The sequence below is a fragment of the Bombus pyrosoma genome, linkage group LG12 (genome assembly GCF_014825855.1).
Source record: "Bombus pyrosoma isolate SC7728 linkage group LG12, ASM1482585v1, whole genome shotgun sequence".
NCBI lineage: Eukaryota > Metazoa > Arthropoda > Insecta > Hymenoptera > Apidae > Bombus > Bombus pyrosoma.
Window position 1 is genome coordinate 729242 of NC_057781.1, and position 21482 is coordinate 750723.

Here is a 21482-nt window from a genome sequence, read left to right on the forward strand (position 1 = left end):
GTCTTCTCAACGAGAACAAGGAAGCGAAATAATGGTGCGTGATTCTATTGACAACGAAGAGTAGGAGAGATGAGCGCCGAGGTGAAAGTCAAGCGAAAGCGAGTACGGGGCGTAAACGTTACACGAGGTCGTACAAGACTCCGTTAATCTTCCGAGACGGGGGCGTAACACGTGCGTGAGAAATAATAATATACGCCACGAAACGGCATTACGACTCTGGCGTGTTTAACTCACGAATACCGCCTGTCTGATGTAACAACAAACAAAGTGCTCTGCACTTTCAGCTCGCGTTCCCACCGTGTGTCTCGTTGTTTCGTTTAATTGCTACGTTTGTTAGAAATTTTTAGAATCTTTTAAATCTATGAAGTTTCTTTTTTACAATCGACTTTAGGCGATTAAAAGAGGCTCTTTTAAATTAATAACCTTAATCGCTAATTAACTTCTTGGAACGTTGTGCCATTACTATCGCATTAAGCACTCTATTTATGCTAATTATTGGTTATTATTTCTTCCATAAGAACGGGGAATGATAATCAGTAGATTATTCTGGTTTTACGAATGTAGCTAGAGAAGTAGAATTTAAAAGCAGAGATTTGTTATTATTACCAAAAGAGTACTTACTGGGAATATTTTATTTATTTCATATATCCTCGAAAATTTCTTATAAATGTATGAACACCCGCGATTTAATAGATTACAAGTCTTGTTCTAATGAAAATATGAAACGATGAAAAAAAAGTCTGATAACGAATGGTTAAGTTTAGTTGTAACACGATATTGCAACAAAAAATCTTCAAGTAAAAGTATTACGGTTGAAATCAATTTGCTGGAATCGATGGCTAGAAGAAAAACTGTCAAAGGCGTTTTTTTAAATACGATCTAAAATCTGAAGTAATAGCTTACAACACCGAGACTCCATTATATCCGATCGAACGGGCCGAATGATACAGAAGAGAGACGGTCACATCTCGATCGGCGGAACCTGACGCCGTTTTTGTTCGTGCCGTCGACAATCTTCGATTTCGGATAACCATTAGACCGCGTCCGTTCAGGTTTCTTTCATCGAGTGTTTTTCGATGATATATCTGCCGCGTTTCATTTTTTGTCGGTTTGCTTGTTCGATAGGCGAGGAACAGCGAGAAATCGCGACGACACGCGAAGAGAATGACGGAGTTTCGTGCCGAAAATCACGTTCCAGACGCAGTAGTTCGAACGAGCCTCGCGACGTGTATGTGTATATATTCTCATTCATTGGCCGTGTCTCGGTTCCACGATCGTCCTTCGTGAACGATAAGGATCGTGAACGCGCGCGTGCGCGCGCGTGAGCGAGCACGAGGTCTCGACCGCGGATGCACGAGAACCACCAGGACTGCCAGGATGACGACCGTTAAGGACGAGGACATTGAACCTCGCGGCGTACGGTGCTCCCTCTTTCGTAGCAGCCGCGGTTCTCATTCTTTTCTTTCGCTTTCTGATCACTCGACCGTCTGCTGGTCTTCCCGAAACGTTCCCGAGCCGTCTCGAGCATTCTTTCTTAAAGAATTATCCTTCTTGAAAATTCTCTTAGATAATTTCGATAAATCGTTCACATTCAAAATAGGTATTTGATAAATATTAAAAAATTCATGAACTCTTTTACGATTAAACTAATATTATTATATAGCAAAATTTTACTAATCACGTGTCAAATGCTTCGAATACTAATAAATCCCCTTTTATAACAATACAAGTTTTGTTTAATCGTTGTGTATAATAATAAAGAATTATTTAAAATTTTCCAATGAAATTTTATATATCGCAAATCATCGTACATTATGTCCTATTGGACATAAAATTATGAAATTATAAAAAGCAAGTATATAACCTGTAATTTACAACTTGCTGATTCGTTAACATTACTCTTTAGTATATTATTATGACGTTATATCAACTAATAATGTTCAAGCAACTCGGCCCCCTGATAATTATAATAGATAATTTTGCCCGGAGAAATTCGAAACACCGAGGAAATGTTCATTTTCACGTTCAAAGCTCAACAAGTAAACGGTCCTGCGATAATTTCAGTCGTATGATATTTCCGAGGATACAAATTACGTCGTCGAGAACGGGAAGAAAAGAAGGGAGGTTGAAAGTTAGAGCGAGGGGGTTAGAGTCGAAGAAGGGTGTGAACGAAGTGAGAAGCTCTGCCCTCGAGACACGTATCGTGTTCAAATACACGCGTCCCGAGCATTCACGTTCGTGTCTCTGGTTATTGTGTCGCGTGAACCCTTGGCAACTATAGTCTGATGGGGTTTCAGGCGCCCCACGATCCATTCGACGCTCGTGTATCCCGCTTTTTCGTCGAGGGTCATTTCTTCGTCTTCTTGCCGACGTCCATAGCCTTGTCCCAACGATCGATGCGCGACAGGTTTCCGTCACGTGCTCGAACATTAATGCCTTTCTCGTCGACGTATGGATGTACGGCACACGTCGTGGCTCTTTACACTTGTTCGTTATTGTACAGTGTCGCGGGACGAATGATTAAGCGACTCTTTCGATACACTTTTTTAATTCGAACATTCGATCAATCTATGAAATTTTCAACTCGATCTCTCGCTCGTTACATAATTATTTAACGAGTTAACGCGTGCAAGAATGAGATCTTCTATATTATTTTCTAGCTTTCATAGAGCATGATTTTGAGAATTTAATACACTGTCATCGAATCCAATATTACCACGTTCACGTTGAGGTATATAATTCGATAAAATGACTTGGAAAATTGAAGAAAGTAATGGACACTCTGTTTTTTAGAATTTCAGAGATAATACAATTGTACTTTAGTAACAGCGAATGCATTGCCAAGACTATGCAGTTATTTGCTTTTGGAATTATCTTTACCACCCTCTTGAATATTCCAGAAATATTGATTATCATAGGACTAACTATGTCACTGACCTTTTGCAAGACTTCGTGCACATATTTCTATTCCGAGAACCTTCATACTCTTTGGACCCAAAACTGTGCATATAACAAGTCGCTTCCTTTCTCACCTATGTCATGCTAAACTACTTCCTCTCAACGATAATGGTCTTCATTATTCTCTTCTTTCACATCTGAACCACTAGATGAAAACATACAGAGAAAAGGAAGAATAGAAAGACAAAATAGATTTGTATTTTGGTCGAAGCAAGAACATCGATTGAGCTCGCCCGGGAATTTCGGGAACGCCCACGCGAGGAAGATTTAATCGAGTGTTCAATTTTCCCCGTCGGGGCAAGGACCGAATCAATAGCCTTATCGCGCAGGCATTGTCAGCGGGAAGAAGGCTTCGTGCGGCCGGATGTTGGAGCGTCGTCAAAATTTCAAAGTTTATCGGGCCATGAACGTCAGCCCGAGCGGAGCGCGTGAAGACACGCTCCCGCTTTGTCATCGGCATCTAATTAATCTTGCTTCTCTCCGGTTGGGGCCGCCCCGCGGGTTTCGCTTCTCGTTCCGTTCGACGTCGAGTTTCAAGCTGCTTGTAAACTACTTCAAGGCGTCCCATAATGCTCGCGCGACGACGAGCGATGCCGTCGACCGTGCCAACGGCGCGACGCGACGCCGCGTCTCTTCGAGGGTTTCCCTTCGTCTGCCTACGACATTTCGTCGTTGCGCATTTTCATTCTCACTCTCGTAAAGGATTATGAGTATTTTCGATAAGCAGATAAATCGAGGAGTCGAAATGGTAAATGATGCAAGCATTAAGGAAACGAGTAAAAGACTTTTTCTTAGTGAAAAGAGATGTAAATTTACTATATAGCGGATAAAAAATATTTGTACATGTGTACCATTATTTTAGAATAAAGCGTTTTTTTTAATCAGTGATAATCATTGAATGTTCATACCGTTCGAGTGATGAATGAAGTAAGTATCAGAAATAAGTTAGAATTAGTAGAAACGCAGTACTTGTTTCTGCTGAAAATCTTCGCTTCCGGCACTTACATACGCCATTTATCATTCTAACTCCTCGAATGGTCTTTTTTAGAAAATTTATTTAAAATTTAACTAAGTTCTTTCGACGTTTTGAGAGCAATTGTTTATCGTTCGAACGTTTCGTGTTTGAGGGTGTCGGGTTACTGTTGCAGCGTTCTATTTTTGATTCTTACATTTTATAATCGATAACCACATGGTCGAGGAAGCATTACAAGATTCCCTTCCTCATTATGGAACGCCAGCTCGTCACAAGTTTGATACTCAACCATCGATTTATCCGAGTAGATCGTTTTCGCTAATATCAAGTTTCCTCAGAATCCGAAAAATAGATCATTCAGATATTTATCTCACTGTACCAGCTACTTTTGAATCTACGAAAATAAAGTAATATACACATGTTACTGAATTATGATAATTACAACTGACAATATTAAGATTAGTTGAACAAACACCTTTCGTTTTGATGAGTAGAAGTTTCTCGATAAATATGAGCATACGATATATTTCACTGTGTTTGTCACGTCAAACAGTAACATCGTATTTTCAAATGTAGATTTCTTAAAAATTATTTATAATCGTATTTTGCTCGATTAAAATATTCCTCTGACTTAAAGAACCTGCTTACCCTATCACCTAATCGAATTAAGAAAAAAAAAGAACAAAAACGTTGATTACAAAAACAATCGTGTATATCGAATAAAAGGTACCTACCAAAACAAAGAAATAGAAAATATAATGGAAGACGATGAAAAAACTTGAACGTTTTAGAAATTCTTTGAAGCTAGACAATTTGAGAACGATGCAGCCGAACGGGAGTGATCGTGATGGTGAAATAGCTTTCTCCCTTGTCCGTGGCACGAGAAGAGAAGAGGATGCCGCGCGAACTAACGAAATTACTCGGTCTGAAAGCAGGAGAAACCGGTTTCAATCGTCTACTCTCACTAGATACACTGTGCTCCCACGTGAATCCGTGCAGATGATTGCTGGTGTGCACTAGTGTGCAGTTTAGATTGCGAATTAGCCGGTGTGTCGGTCAGATATGCGAGAAATTTGTCAGCGGCAACGAATGCCTACGACTCGATCGAGTTCGACACGCTGCAACAATAATATGTAGTCCATTTTCCGAACATGGACGGAATAAATTGAACTCTGTCGAGTCATTACTTAAACGTGCTGGATGAATAAAACATGAAACGAGAATAGTTTTTACGTACTTCTTTCCGAAACATCGTGCTTACACGATTTACCTTTTCTTAATTGCATGTATTTACTTTCACTCGTTGGTTTAGAAACGACAGAATTCGACTATTTTAACCGTTATACGTGATTGTAATATCTGGGAAATTAGAAAGAGAAATTCCAACAACGTCACTTAATCTGGAACCATAAAAAAAGATATTTCTAAATAAAAATGAACTGAATTGTAAAATCAACTGAATCTTTTAATCTTCTACTATACAGTTTAATTCATTTTATTTCTTCATCACTCGATTCTGTTATATTACGATACTATGTTATTCTATGAATACTAAAGAACAGATGGACAATCCAGTTATGTCAATCATTAACTCATAAACTCTTATGAAAAACCATAATCAACTGGAACTTCTTTTCTCATAAACAAACAAGATTTCAATAATAGAAGACTAAATATCTCACTCAAAATAGCTAACTATAGAAGTTATATTAAAATATCGAGTCTTTGCAACGTAACAAAGACGCGCGATTGTCAATTCTGACGACAACATACGCGATTACTTCAAAAATGTTTCCCTCGTTTCAGCGCTCGGCCGGAAACCACAAGCTCCCGTAGCGAGCGTTAATTCGTACCGAACAATGAGAGGGGATATTCGAATAACGAGTATTTATTGGAACAAAGGGGACACTTTTAAATGGATCCCTAATGGATCCGTGGTTCCATCGTGTTCGTGAAACTTTCTGGCCATGGTTTGAGAGCAACCAGAATCAGAGGCAGGCTCGTTTCTCATTCAGAGTAGAACTGTTACGGAGCCATCATGGTCGTGGCCGATTTTAGAGCTGCCTAATCGAATACAACAACCTTGGAAAGGCTCGAAAAGAAGGTCCGTAGCAAACCTCGAAGTACATATCTCGCTGTAATGGGGTCGTGGGCGCACGCGAACACGTACACTATCGTTCTCAAGTATCCGAACAGCTTGCTCGGTCTGTGGTAATAGTGCTCGTATTGGACTCAAATGAATAAATTAATTGATAAATTAGTAATTGTTTGTAGCACAAGTGACGGATAAAAGGAAGTTTAAAATTGGTATTTGCGTACGCGGGGGTTACTAATTTTTATATTAGATATTTTTTGCCACGTTGATATAACTTCTTTATTGTAGGTTACATACTGTATTTATTTTTTGTTCTTGTCTATTATAATTCAATTTTGTAAAATTATGGTGTTTTTCCTCTCTACCCCTCAAACTTTTGTTTTTTCGCAAAAGTACTATCTTTTTTTTTGCAATCAGTAGACTATAAGTTGAAGATTCGAAAAATAAGATATTATTGTCTTTCAAATCTCTTGGATATTAGCGAGCAGTAATATATTATTATGTTTATACGGTAATATATTTATCATGTATGACGAACATAGATAAACATGACAAGTACATTTCTCTCAGCCCTCGTCTATTCCACGCGTGCGTTCGCTGGTATTCAACGAGTATCCCTCCTATAGCGTTCACCAAGAAAAAGAGGTTCGTTAAAATTGCAGGGATCCTGGTATTTTTATCGTTCGCAGGCATAGTACGTACCTCCGTTCGAACGTGGACGAGAGCGGCTCGAAAGTTGCTCGAATTTCACTCGGTATCCCCGTGCCATCCGAAAAAAAACGTATCCGATGATGAATTTTACTGGTAATTCGAGCTATTGCGGTCGCTATCGATTGTCCAATTTCCGCGGCACGGAATGGCGAATATTGGGTTATAGATGAAATATGTCCAACGTAGGGTCAAAACAGAGCAAATTGCCTGGATAGCGAAATTGTGGTTCCGATTTAAGGACAGGAAAATTGTCAAAGTGAGAAACCAGCAAACAGCTGGTAAAAATAATAAAAAGGTTGGTTACGGTAATTGAGCTGAAATTGAGCTCGGAACGTACTGGGACATTGAAAGTCCCGGGGACTCATTCGTTTGACTGTCCGTATTCGAGACGTGGAAAAACTCGGCTGGTCTTTTCTTCGTCTTTCGTATCTGTCAACCGTTGCACGAACCGCGAACATTAACTTCAATCTCTGGGAGAATTTCACATTTCTGAAAAAGGCGTGTAATTATTCTCAATGATGAGAAATTTTCATCAACGTTATTGTAACTTCGTTAAAATGTACGATGTTTAGGTAGCTATATAGCATAATTGGCCTTGATACAACATAACACGGGGATACGTTCCGTGCTGTAAGAAGTTACGTTTTACGAACATTCGTAAACACATTTTTGTACCGATTATATCTTATATCATTTGCATATAGCCTGTAGATATGAACAATTTAAACTCGTTAAAATGCCACATTGCATATGATACAAAGAAATGAATATCGCATTTGTAGAAGAAAAGATTAAAAGTTGTGTTAGCTTGGTCTACATATACACACTATACTGTTTATCACGTTTTACAAATACCGTCGCAATATTTTGTCATCCCGTATAAATGCGTATTATAGAGGAACGTGTTATACGATTCGTTGAATAGTATTAGTATACGTAGTTAAATTAGCCAGAGAGTTTGTTGGAAAATATCCATCGTGGAAGGGAAATAGGACAAAAGGATCCTGGTGAGATATCGTAGGGATCGGATGGGATACGATAGGAAGCAATCGAAGTACGGACAGCGGGAGGGTGAACGTTGATTGTATCCCGCTTGTAAATAAAAGTTGACGTAATTGGATTCATGCCCTCGCGCTCGAAGATGTCCGTTCGATCGCTCTTGGCTTCTACGATGCTGCTCGCCCTAATTTCACCGAGTAAATATCTCTTGTGAACTATAAGCCATGAAGGCATCATCGTCAACCCCCTTGAATCCCGTGCCTCTGTATTTTAATCTCATTTGCATGTCGTTTCCTAAATGCTGCTTCATTTATTCGGATACCTTTTATCTGGTTCTTACAAAGGAAGATAAAAGCTAAATCGAGAAAAATATGGCGTTGCTTGGATAAATACGAATCTCTCGTTATTGAAAAAGGTGATTACAGGAATTGTGAATCACAAGAAATCCTCGTCTCTTTCACTTGGGGCATGGTTGGCAGAAAAGTTTAATTCGCTAATTGGTTGCCCTAATTAGAGGCGAGTCGATATTAATTTAGTAGGGACGCGAAAGTTGTTGTTTTGCGGATATTATGTGCATCGTCGCAGCGCAGGCTCGAGCGGAATTCAGGAATAAGAAGCAGAAGAAGCGGGCTGTTCACTATGGTATGCGTGGAACGGGCACCGGCTGCCGTAGTTTACCGTTATATTTCCGTGAGAGACTTTGCTTCGTAGAAGACCCTCTGCAACGCGCGCGCTCTTTTGATTCCTTTCCAGATATTCGACTTTTACAATTTTCTAAAAAAGGATAACAAAATTGTCGAGCTACAAGATTCTCAAGTACATCTGTATATTGTCAATTTGCTAGCAGTTAAGGGAACGAGAGAGAAAAAAAAAACAGATTTATCCAGGAAATCGGTCTGAGATAGAAAATTTGAAGTTGATCATTCATAATTACTCTCTGAAAATATCCGTTTCTTTTCATAATTTAGTTAATAATGCTCTTTAGCTTCCAAGTCTGTCAGGAAATATCGTTTATTTATATAGCTTACTTTGCTTCTAAGATAATGAATTAAAATAAGCCTATTTTGAATTATGAAATTGTGCGCAATATAAAAAATTAATATAAACGTTAAATTGTATAATTCTAATTTTGTCTTCCATTCTATTAAATAGCTCATATTTAAAGTAAACTGCACATATTTCAAAACAGGCAATTTTTTAGACCTGTCACTGTTGTAACAAACCGACAATATAAATTTTCGCATACACATAAATCTTTTAATTCAGACCTGTCACAAACGTCGAACAATTACGTTTCATTTCAAGCCCTATTCCACATTTGTCATTTACGAAGATTTATTACGCGGGAAAACTTGTTTTCCTTTTTTCGCTCAACGTACAATATACAATAAAATATTTTGTGAACTACGGTCGGCACTAGTATAACCGATAGAACAGTTTGATACTTGCCTTTTATCGGATTTCTTTCAACGATCCCCTCTCCCCTCTATGCCGTATCTCTTTTTTTCAGCGTCTCCGTAGCTGTGCCGCGATTCATGAATATTCTAGCGACGATTACCGCGGAGTAGTGTCTACTATTGTAGTTTATCGGAGTATAGCGATGTCGTTGCATCATTCGCGTTGAAACCGTTTTCCCGTGTGTCGTGGGTATCCGATGCACGAGTCTCAAAAAGATTCGTGGGAAATGTAAAACGTGATTCGTTGTCCGACGAGAGCAGCAAGATTGTTCCAAGTTAAACTACCGATTAATGCAAGTTGGGATGGAACGAAAGATCGTCATGTGAAACGTGTTACGTTTGAACTATGTTCATAAAGACGTCTTGTGTGGTTTAATTCATTTGATTTGGTGTATATTGATTCGATTTAATACGGTTTGAGATAAGGTTGGAATTCTCTTTAAATCTGAATTAAATCGTAGACTATCGTTTTGTTGGCTCGGCTTGATTTCGTTTGATTTGGTTTGGATCGACCTGATTTCGTACGATTTGAGTTAGGTTTGGAATTTTGTCCATATTTGAATGACATTTTATACAATTTTTTAGCCATATCACTCTTATAGCAAGCTAGTTTGATTTCATCCGGATATAGAATGGTTGGATTTAATAGAGTTTAATAGAGTTAAGATTGGATTTGGAATTCTTACCAGAGTTAAGGATTTTGGTGAGGTTTGAAATTCTTATCAAGCTACATCTGAAATAAAAAAGCTTGATTCATAAGAAAAGTGAACTGAGACTCAGCTTTTATTTATTCAGATTTTAATTCGATTTTGGATCAACTGGTTGTAGGTTCATTGGATTCAGTTTGATTTCAATTCGATTCGGTACAGTTTGGTAAATCGACCACGATAAGTTTAGTCGAATTCACTTTATTTCGAATTGCTTTCTCGTGTGTTTCCATTTGTTTATCGTATTTTGGTTCCGCTGATTCCAGTTTGATTTCATTTAATCACAATTCTGCCCTTTGATATAGTTCATTAGTATTCGTTTTAATTCGAGCCTGCTCAGCGTGATGTATTCAATTTAGTATAATGTAATTTCATTTAATCAACTTTCAGTCGAAGGTAGATTACTTCTGAAATACTTCTTTTGCATTTTTATTTATTTATTATTTGTAATAAGTAAAATACCGGTTTTACGGCTACCAGTGCTAACTCTTGATGCAATTTTATAGAAAACAATTCTCCACGGTAAAAATAAAAATACAATTTTGCTGACGTACAATTTAATGAGACGTATTTTCCTAAACAACAACTTGCGCTTTTTGTACGTCAATCGTTTGGATTCAGTCGTACGAATTTTTGTTCATTAATAATATGCGCCAACAACGTTTAATTAGCCTCGTTGCATATCTGTACGCGAAACATTCACCAGTAATACGATGAAAAAGCTTTTCCCAGAAAAATGAATTATTGCATTTCTACATTACGACTGAAATGCACAATTATTATTATTTTACTTTGTAAAAATGAATGTCGAACTTCCTAGATTTTTACATCTCTGAATACCAAATCGTAAGATTTGGCAATCACCATTCCACAAATTAATTTCAATGATCGCAAGATTTTGGAAATTACGTAATATCAGGGATTACGAAATTTCACAAGTTAAAATTCCATAATTTACAAAATTTGACAAATCACAAACTTCCACAAATAAAAGATTTTACAAATCAGAAAATGTCATTCGAAGTGTTCTAAATCATTGCTTACAAATGCCACTGTAAAAATGCAAAATACTCACATACTCGTTTTAAATCGCGAAAAATGTCAGCAGGATTCCAAAATCCAAAGTTAATTCTCCGAAATCGTCTGAGTTTCAAGGATCCGAAACCCGCAGCCAATTAAGCGCGATCGTAGACACATGGACGAATTACGGGTGCGTTTCCGCATGCAAGCACTCGGAGAAGCAGCAGCTCGCCTCGTATGACGTAAACGTTATACGACCGACTCCCATATAAACTGTACCCGTAGACTACGCGGTGTAGTTGTCACGGTATATACTGCAGCGCGATATAGTTACCCGCGTAGTTACAACCGGGGATTATCATTGCCGTCGTACATAATTGCTTCTCGGCCGTGTACTGTTGCACGCACGGCTACGTGACGCGTCTACGTGTATTATGCACAAATATACTCACGCGGACCGTGTGTGCATCTTGTACATGCGTTATCAAAGGTAGGATACAGTTAGATCATCGTCGACGTCGACATTTTGTTGTTTAACCTGTTCTGTTCCGCGAGTCAACTTTGACATAAAGTCCAAAGTGTAGGACATACAGAAAATTCCAAAGTCCTTCTTTTTATTTATACTATCGTTTTGCGAAAGTTTGAAAAGGTTGGAGTACCAGAAATAATTAAAATAATCGCGACACATATGGCTGTTGTTTGTACGCTTTGAATTGTTTGTTGACAGTCCTCCTAGTTAGGATATCTGAGGAAATTTTATCGTCCAACTACGGTTTGTTAGGTGGTATCCCAAAGAAAATTTTGATACGAATTATTTTGTGAAAGGAGGAAGAGAAGATGAAGAACGCCGGTTGTCACTGAAGCTCTTACGTTTGCGGAAAATAATCGAACGATTGGGCAATGTTTGACAATATTTGTATGAAACGTCAAGGAAACAGATAGTAGTTCAGTTAGTTCTGAGAATTTTAGTCCGAGCTTGCCTCGAACCAACTTGAGTATAGTGGTTTAAACGTATTTGCTTGCGGTGCTTGCTTACAGTACACTCTTGGCACACGTTCGAGTTGGAAATCTGGTTTTGTCGGTTTTAATGGTAGATTGTAGGGACAAATGTAAGGATCAAAACTCGTAACAGAGTAAATCAGCCGTTTAGCTTTTATAAACCTGTATTGCTGTTATACCTGATCAAAGAAAATTACATGAAAAAGAATCTGTTAATTTTGAGAAACGCGAATATAATCTTATCTTTCTAACACGACCTCGCTGTCAATTTCTTTAAATAAACTAGTAATTAAAATGAAATCTATGATCGTGGATATTAATAACTTCTTTCAATGCGATCTTCCAATGATTCTTGGCCTTGAGCGAAAACGTTCATAAGAGGAAAATTAACATAAAAATCAAGGAATGACTGAACATATTGATGATTTTATTTGCTGAATTGACATGATCGTATTAGAAGTCGCGCAAGTTATCGGTGTTTACGGTTTAAATGTTTACGTACATTTGCAGTTTCAGTTCAAAGAAACAGAAATGCGCGCATCAAGACGTTTCACGTTCGTTCGCGTTGATGTCATCACGCTTTCGAAACGAACGATTTTCTTTTCCCTCGGCGTTTATCCCGTGGCATAGGAAGCGCCTCGTATAGCCGCACAAGATGCTCGACTTAAGTGGGACATCCTGTGCAGTAATTCCAGCAAAGCGTACGAACCACCTTTCTCTTTTTCCACGGATCTCGACATAGCATAGATAATCCTGTTGGACGACCGACCTTCCGTTAGCCTTAAGGTAATGTAAAAGCTACTCCACTTCGTTGTAACTTCGTTGTAACAATTACGTCCGAAAGTGTTATTCATCGCTATGCTCGCTCAGGGAGTCTTCCTTCGTCAGAAACGACACCGCGATGACCTAATTATCTTATGACCGTTCTGCGAATGATGAGAAAACTAAATTATAATATTGACGTTTTCTCGTGTCTAGACTGCGAATGTTTATGTAAATTTGTGTTTTTATGAATGTAACTAAAGAAGCTTAAATTAAATAGAGATTAGTTTCACCTTTCGATATTAGAACGAATACTCTGCTTTGAGTATTTTATATATTTTTATATATTAGGTGTATTCTGTACATTTTTGCATTTCTAAGTTTCTCATAAATATATATACATCTGTGGTCTATTTATGACATAATATGTTATAATCGCAGGAGTGAGAGAATTCGATGCAAGTGTTTACGGCGGGTAACTAAGTCTCGAAAGTTAGAAATTTCGAGAGGGACGGATTGAATACTTGAAAGGAGTGTGACAGAAGAATGCATGGCCATCCAAGGTTTTCGATGAACGTGACTGAATGTGTCCTGGGAATTTCTGTCTAGTTTACCTGAATCGAATGAAAGGGACTCCAGAATAGAAAAAGAAAGAACATATATTGTATGGAAAACGTGTAGGCAAGGCAATATTTTGTGCGAAGAGAGATAAGAATTCCATATTGTTGAGTAAGAGCAAAAATTTGTATTTGCCGACAATTGTCTTACAACAACACCTTTTATATCTAGATGAGTTAAACAAAATTCAGATAAATTACACAGAAACGAATCCATAAAGTTTCTTCATACCGTAACATAACATAGCATAGTATAAAGCCGATCATTCAAACGATATATTAAAAATCATTTTACTCTCGATATATTATTCAATTTGCACGACAAACTTATCAAGTGGACGAAATAATATCTAAACTTCGCGACATTTCGTTTTATTTTAAAGAAACCGCCACTCAATTGTTATTTGTCTTGGAGTTTCTCGGCCAGATTCCAACAGTGCCGGACAGAAATTATCGTTGCCCCGTTATCCGTGACACCGTCTACTTGTGTACGATTTAACGTTGCCGCAAGAGCAGACTGCTTCCTTCGCGTGAATGGTTTCATGCGCAATCGGCCATATACACGGCACGTAGCTACGTAAGATACATACTTGGGTACAACATACACCTACGTCGAGAATACGACGTCGTTACTTAGCAGACAAGGGTGAGCGTGGTAACGACCTTCCATGGTTCGCGTTACCGCGAACCTCTGTAAGGTCGACTCCTATCTGACTGATTTGTTCGTTGCACAAACACATATGGCGGATTTTTATGCACTTCCAGATTTTTCTTTGTCGGGGAAATGTACGCGTCCTCCATCTTCATTCGTTGCTATTAATTTTACCACTGTCATCATAGAAGCTCTTCCGGTTACGAGGTTCATTTCGATTGGTGATGATCGTGGCATAATTCGAGAAACTCGTGTTCAGTTATCTGGTCATCGTAAACTAGCTCGATTTCTCTTATCCACGGATAAGTTTCCATCACGTTTCATCGTGGGACTCGCTGACACTTAACAACTCGCATTTAAATTCCTTAGCTTTGTTTTCTGACTATCAAATCGTTCATAATCATAATTAGGATTAAGAATCGATACGCGAATACTTGGGATTCCGACTATCGAGACCATATGTTAATATTACCATGAAGACATATCAGTTCCCGTTGTGTCTCGACCTCAACCCTTTTAAGAGGTATGAATGTTAATATACGTCTTGAATTTTGCACCAATGTATCGCAGTTCTTCTTTTATGCAGATTCTTTCAGTATATCACAATTCAGTATATTTAAACAATTACACTCTGAAGACCTACAATCGCAAATACGTAAAACAGACTCATTATTCTAAAATATAAATATAGGAAGAAAGTCGCCATACCAGAAACTAATATGAAATCTATTCTTTCAGAAGAATAAAAGAATAAAAAAAATTGCTTTTGTTGAAGGCCGATGCAGCCATACGAAAAGAGAAATAATTTTAAGTTCAATGATTGTTATTTGCAACACAGAATTTTTATAGTTTCGCAGACGCGCTTGTATAAATATTAGCGTTAAAAGAGATAAGCGGAAAAAGCGGGAATTGGAGCGCGTTTCGTCGGAAATTTCGTTTCATGTTTAACGCAGGAGTAATTTTGTTTCTGGGTCTGTGAAGCGTTTTCACGTCGGTTTTTCGGCGCCCGGAAAAACCGTGCCGCGATTCCGCTAAATATCCGACTAATTCGTATGTAAACTTATGTGAATCCATTCCCGTCCCGCGTGTACAAGTCGAAACCATGAACATTTAATTTGCGTTTTCACTTTTTGTCTGTCTCTCTCTTTCTCTGTTCCATTTGTCGAAAAGCGGTTTCCCACTCATTATACTGGCGATAACGAAAACTTCTACAGCGAGAGACGATGTTGTTCACGGGTCCTTGAAAATCCTTCGCGCAGCCTGTTATCGAATAGGGCGTGCTCGTTGGAGATTAATCGACCTGTTGGCTTAGTGCACCGAGTGCTCACATATCCAGTCGAACGATGTTCGCGCGAGTATATTTGAAATTTAAACGATCGCGTTTTGAATACCGTGAAAAAAACATCTATCGTGGTGTATGTATTTTTTATTGAGTGCCATAGCATACGGTAGAGTAAATACGTGGCTATATCGCGTTTCAATTTTATTCACGTAATGAAATTACCATTCAGAGATTGCGAAATCCTATGGTTCTGGTCTTATCATCGAATTCCACTCCATAACACGCTAATTCCTGATACACGGGATAACCATTTTCAAATATTAGATTCTTCGAGGAAGTACCTGTTGAAGATCTGGATAGCTGGATTGGTAGAGCAAACAGAATATTCGGATTGAAATCTCCAGCGAGTTTGTTCATTTCCTTCTTAGGATAGTGCTTTACCAATAGGTTTTCGAAGATTTTGAAACGAGGTCACGAAACGTTCATTGTTCGCAGTGAATAATCAAATTCTCAATAATATTGAACGACAAACTTATACTCGGAAAATGTGAAAATGTCACAGAGTATACATAAATCATATACAACCGGCGTAGTGAATATACCGACATTACGACCAATAGAATGAGAGTAATGAATCGAATTGGAATGAAGTGGTTAGGTGCAAGTGGAACGAGGATAATAGAAGAGGGAAGCGTGTTATAGCTGGGATTGAAGAGTGGTCGTTCGAGGTCGCTTCCCCCACTATAAATTATACTAGTCCCCCACTTTCATGACCTTGTCATAATATGACATAACATAATATACATAAACTTTCTCACTGAAAATGTAAAATTCTTTTTATTTCACTTCCAGTATATTTTAATCCCTCGTTCTTTGCGTATAATATAATTTTTTCTGAAATAATATATCGCTGCAGTTTATGAATTTCTTCCTTCTCTTCCTTCCTTTTCCAATAAAATGGAATAAACTTTTCACTTATGCTTAAATTATATTACTCGAATAACAACGCTTTTCACAAACATGAGACAGAATCATGATGCTCTCATACCATTGGCTCCCACGTCAGCCACCCTCAGTTTTCCTCGAAACACTTCCTACACAGATTTAATCTCTTCCTACACAGAATTCCGTGTACCACCCGTACACGATACATATAATTCTCTGCGTGCACACGTGCGTGACGTAAAGCAACCTGTAACCGCGGGCGTGCACACATGCGCAGCTATCGCAAATTCGTCGGGGTGCGATGCACTTGGCGCGTGTATATCGCGACCGAGAGATCCATGCGTCACTTGGCCTGTGCGTAGTTTCTATTTATGCGCCCATCTATGCTAACGAAGCATCAAGGGGAACATGACGACGTTGTGGAATGCGCCTGCGATGCTTCTCCGCTCCCATTGTCGCAATGATCGCGTGAAATCGTACACCTCGAACGTTTTCATCCTTGGTTAACTCTTATATATATATAAACAACCAAAATTTTGGGGTTATCTCATTGTTACGTCCGGTGACTCTCTACGGTCAAGGCGTCCACACGCTGTACACATATAATTCAGCGGGTCGCAATAATCCTAAGGAACGGTCATAAAACGAGGCTTCTAGATTTACCATTAAAGCCATTAAGTGGCCTAAAACACTTTCAAATCGAGACGTTCCTTATGGTTATTGCTCCATCCAGTAAAAATTGGGGAAACGTGGGTTTTCCCATGTTTCCCGGGATTCCACCCGCAAGCGACCAGTGGTGGGCGATCACCACCGAACAAGAGTTTTCCTTTGCGACAGCATCGTCACCGATTCTCACTCGATCTCCGCCTATATATATATATAGATTAGTCATCACCTCTACACTGAATCTACGACTACAGATCAGTCGACAGCTCTGCACTGGGTTCACTACTTTAATTCAGTCAACATATATTAATTAACACATATATATACGCAACGAGCGTAATCATCGTGTCTACAAGTTATTCGAAATATATAATATCTTTGAACTGTTAATCAAGCGCTACTCATTAAAACCACCTTTAATCGTAATCGGGAATCTACGACTTCCGTTGACGCGCTTCTTCACGATCGTGTCTCCCCGCGACTGGTCGATAAAACACTCATAAAAATACAAATAACAGGAGTTCGAAGATTCTACATTTCAAATTTTTCTATAAATTTCGATGTAAAACTACATAATACATATTAGGATCAGGATCGGTTTTGAAATACGTTTCACTAGGAAGTACAAAAATTGTTAAAAGAAACATAGAAATGCGCACAAATTGCTGCGATTTCTCACGAAGTGTATAAGTAAATTTGGTAATTTGACATTGCAAAAATTTGCATAAATTTCGAAGTAAGTACATATATTCAAAGAACAATAATCCAGAACTATATTCGAATATTTTCGTTAAGCGAACGAAAAGTTGTTAAAAGAAATATAAAAATAGATACCTGGGTAATTTGAATAAACAAATGCGTTTCTGAACACATCCCAAAATTTCTAAACGTTCGTGAACATATTAAGGGACGTTTTACGACCATGGAGGTTGAATGGAAGTTCGAAGTATCATTTTATGGACGATCGAGCTATTTAAAGTGTTAGGCCCATGGTGAAGGATGAGTTGCTGAAAGCTCGAGCGGGTCAGGTAGTATAAACAAGTTAGTGGAGCTAGTATCTGTGTAAACGAAGGGTTTGGAGTGAAATGCGAGGTAGAAAATTGCCCTAGTATCTTAGAGCTCTCGTTTTGTGTTAATGAGCTGTGTCAATGGCTCCGATGACTGTAGTTAGTGGTTTGAGATTTGTAAAAGTTTTATTTTGTATATACACATATTTGTATTTACAACAGATGTTGCAAGTAAGCAATTCTGTATATTTGAGAGGAAGGTCTAATTAATTGTTCCACTACTACGAGATTATTGTTTGAATAGCGGAAAATTATTCGCCAGTCGCCAGAAAATTAATAATCTTCTATAAGTTTTCTACATATGGTAAAGTGAAATTTAGCTTCGTTGCAATATTATCTCGAGTTCGTATTGTTGCGATTCTTTAGGTACGCTTATTCTTCCAAAGAACCTTCTAACAATATTTCTGCACCTGACAGCCAAAGTAACCAAAGTGCTTTGTTATTTCTCTATAAGAAAATGACAGTATTCACATGTAGTTTCACATAGTATAATTTATTGCATTGCAATTATTTCTTCAAATTATTTGCACACACAAAAGGGAAGGAGATACGATAGAAACGAGGTCAAGGAAGAAAAGGAAGAAAGGGGAATAATCTTCTTTATTTATAACACAACATAAATAGATCTCTATTATTGTGATAAAATAAGGAAAGAGCATCACGTAAGATAACACACATGCCTATAATTTCTAAAGAGATAGACCTGGCTCTTAAATACAAATTCGTACACACCCATCTTAAATACAATTCATGTTACACCCATCGTTGTATGGAGACGATTCAATTACACACACGAGACCGAAGGATCGATTTCTCTTTACTGTTACATTGGTTGCCATTTCAAACGTGACACGGAAGATAGAACTTCGAGTACATATTCGCAACTTCTGTCGTGTATCCCACAAGGTGCAATCTTAATCAACAACTGCTGGCGGTAATTCTCTGTAAAATCGCGAGTGCCGTTTCGCGAAGCGGTTTAAGATCTCAGGATACAATTGTAGGATGCGCAATGGTTGCGGACACCGTTTCAGATAGCAACAACGGAAGCCTTTGTTAACTCGACCGCCGTCTTATCTTCCGTTGTCGTCGTTGCAATGAGTTATGACGTAGCGTCGCTTTTTCTTCTGCACCTTCATTTTTTCTTTTCCTCTTGCCTCCCTCGCCACGTGCAAGTGTTCCGCTTCTTGTCTGACGATGTAACAGCACGTTATTCCAGACAGAGCATCTGGGTGTCCTTCTCTCGACCACCTTTTTTTTTTTGCTACAATCCGACCATTTTATCGTGACTTTTCATTTGTTTTGTGATACGATTTAGCTGAAAGTGCCTTGGTCCATCCGGATGTAATTCTCGTTGCAGAGCCTTCTCTCTCGCAATTTCTGCCTCGTCTGTTTTAATCTCTCCCGATAGCAGCCGAAGGGAATTGAATGTTTCGAGCTTAACGTGTTACGTGATGTACGAGGATCATCGAAAGGATAGTTTTTATCAGGAGAAAATTCTTCGAGTTGATATAAACTCGTTCAAGAGTAAGGAAATCGAGCAGTTTTTTACAATTAGTTATTGCCAGTATCCTTAAAATATAACGTGCAATCGTTTTTCTCATCATTTTTATATATTCTAATTTTAGGGGCAAAAAATAAAACCACGATCAACGAACTAATGTGTATTACGCAAGCTTCGTAAACGGAAAATTCATACCTTCCAAATAAACTATTATTATCACAAACTTTCACGCTGAATTAATTGTATCAGACAATGACTCGTCAATATTCACCATATCGTATGCGAAACATTATTTTTGTATATGCTTGTTTATAATAGTTAATTAGCTAATACCTTTTTAATATACCAAATCAAATATTGCACTTGGTAGAAGTGCGCATATCTGATTTATTCAATATATATTTCCTAGATAAGTAACAATAAGCTAAATAATGCTGGAATTTTACGAATTGTCCGAATATTAACGTGAGTCACTTTCCTTTCTCATGTGACTTTCCTTTCGCCAATTTCTTAACGACAACTATTTTGCGTTGAACACGAAAGAGACGATCGGTAACGATGTTTACACAGAGACTGGTCGAAACGTTCCTCGATTCCAAAAATGGCTGAGTCGTGGCAAACGATTGATCCCATACGATGTGGCATAGAGGATCGAATAGGCTATGGAACGAAGGGTGGGAAAGGGGTTTGACGGTAGCGTGGACGGCAGAAATTGAAACGTCGCGCGGAAATTGAACGGTACGGTCGAAACCTTTTCTGTTGTGTGCGCGTGTGTATTCGCTTTCGTGGCCGCGGAAATGGGAACGTTGCTCGTAAACGTGAATCCTTGCGAATCCACTCAACGATTTTTCGTCGTGGTGGCACGCAACTGTGCGCGCTTAATACGTCCACGAGTTCTAGAAACTCTTTCTTCCGGAACGAGACGTGCGCGATTGTTGTCGAAATTGAAAGAAACTCGAAGATTCTTTCCTTTGGTACTTTGGTCATTTGTGGAGGATGAAAGAATAGAAGGATTTAATTAAATTCGATACAGATTCTTTCCTTTGATACTTTGGTAATTTGTGGACGATAAAAGTATAGGATTTAATTAAATTTGACACAGACGTGCCATACCACATTATGCCACTACTCTACGAGGATTAGGTTGGGGTCCAGAAAATACTACCCGTTTATGTATAGAAGCCATATAAAACGATGGAATGTATTTATAGGTCACCTGGTTTCATTCGTGTATTGACGTAAGTCGTATCAAATTTGTTTAATATGTTTAAATATTTAATATTATCGTCATATCACACGTTTAAAATAGCGATGCGATTTGAAAATCTCGGTGCTCGCGCATTTAAATTTTTCGAACGCTCAAGACGTTCTTCCAAAAGGAATACACCACCGAAATACAGCAGTTTACAGTAATAAAATAAAATTATGGATGTATCATTGATGTGACGATGGGTGTGGGAATTCAATAGGGATAGAGAAACAATAGGGCCGCCCGTCTCTTGTTACAAAGAAGCCGCAGAACGTGTCTGCAACTACTAAGTTGCAAATACTAGACGCATCAAACGATCCAGATTACCATTTTTTTTCAAAACTCAAAGAGTTGTTTGGTCGATAACGCTACATAGGAAATGATAATGTGAAGGACTACGTAAGACGATGGTTATGTAAACTGATGGCGGAAGTTCATGATGAAGGTATACAAAAACCTATATAACGTTATGACGAGCGTTCAAATAGAGCTGGTAGCTCTATCAAAGAATAATTTAATTATTTAATTATACTAAATATTTAACACATAATTACACTTAAGTTACAAATAAAGAAAATCTTTAAAAATGCATTTATATTGTTGTTATTTCAAAACGGGTATTACTTTCTGGACGATCCTCTTATTTAACCGTTTGAGTCCCAAGCAACGCGATTGCGCTGTTTAGATTTTGTGTTGAAAAGTCCCGGTACATTTGAAGTGCAGCATCTCTGTTGTGAAAAATTGTATATGTAGGAATGTGATCAACGAATAAATGACCTCGTGATATTTATATTAAACGAAGTAAGACCTGTTTGCGAAGGT

The 21482-nt window shown here is 38.2% G+C and overlaps 1 protein-coding gene across 6 annotated transcripts in view; it reads left to right on the forward strand.

Annotated features, from left to right (window-relative positions):
* The window catches only part of LOC122573519 (nascent polypeptide-associated complex subunit alpha, muscle-specific form-like), a 329038-nt gene that overhangs the window by 154170 nt on the left and 153386 nt on the right, over window positions 1-21482 (forward strand). The window lies entirely within an intron of this gene.